At 51.7% G+C, this 917-nt stretch overlaps 1 non-coding gene across 1 annotated transcript; it reads left to right on the top strand.

Moving 5' to 3' along the window:
- The first annotated feature begins 209 nt into the window (after positions 1–209).
- On the top strand, positions 210–282 carry TRNAK-UUU. The gene has a single exon. It is a non-coding gene; the product is annotated as a tRNA-Lys (tRNA).
- Positions 283–917: the final 635 nt, after the last annotated feature.

Raw genomic sequence — 917 nt, 5'->3', positions numbered from 1 at the left:
TGATTTCGTTTTGCTTTGTATAACTGTGTTTTCTCCTGGATTTGATATTTAACTAAAAAAAGAATAAGGCCTCAGGGCGCCGGATGGAGGAGCAGGCTGGGGCTAGGACTGCTAAGAGAGCACGAGTAGCAGGTTTTCTGTATTGTTTCCTGCCCTCATTTTCATGACAAGTTTCTCATCTGCACGAAATTTGCTTCTTTTATATATGAGCCTGGCTAGCTCAGTTGGTAGAGCATCAGACTTTTAATCTGAGGGTCCAGGGTTCAAGTCCCTGGTCAGGTAAAGCAGAAACCACTCCCTTCAAAATGGAAGAAGGCATCTGTCTAGGGTGTTATTTGACCTTTTTTCCCCAGGACTTGGCTTTTCACTAGGAAGGGCCATGTACTGCCTGGGACTGAAGGGGCAACTTCCTCACATGCCCACTGGCCTCTCAGGCTGGATTAAGAAAGGCCTCTGGGAGCTGCAGCAAACTGCTGCATGACAACTTGGTGAGCAAATGCAGGGCTGCCCCCACAGGGTCATCCTCACCAGAGCTCAGCAGAGGTCTGGGGGTTCCCTATTGGTCCCATGGTGTAAGGGCAGCACTGGGGACTTTGAATCCTGCAATCTGAGCTGAAGTCTCGGTAGGATCTGAGGGCAATTCCTGTGCCACAATCCCTGCTGGGTCTTCCAAGGCTCTGTCTTGCTCTCTCAAAGGCCATGAAAGCCTGTCTTTTGCCCGCTAGCTGTTGTGACTTGAGCACAAGAGGGGATGTTTGATCCAGAAGCCTGGCCATGCCTGGAGTCCTGTAGGGAGGGATGCGAGCTCCATTTCCTCTCAGTCCTGAAGCTGGGCTGCAGCCTGGCCTAGGAGGCAGCCCTATTGGTTGACCTACTGGCCCAAAGTCACTTGGGCGGCGTTGGTGTTCCCCAGGGAT

This window comes from Mauremys reevesii, linkage group 12, assembly GCF_016161935.1.
Source record: "Mauremys reevesii isolate NIE-2019 linkage group 12, ASM1616193v1, whole genome shotgun sequence".
Taxonomy (NCBI): domain Eukaryota; kingdom Metazoa; phylum Chordata; order Testudines; family Geoemydidae; genus Mauremys; species Mauremys reevesii.
The sequence above is the reverse complement of the archived record's forward strand: the minus strand, read 5'-3'. Positions and strand labels throughout refer to the sequence as shown.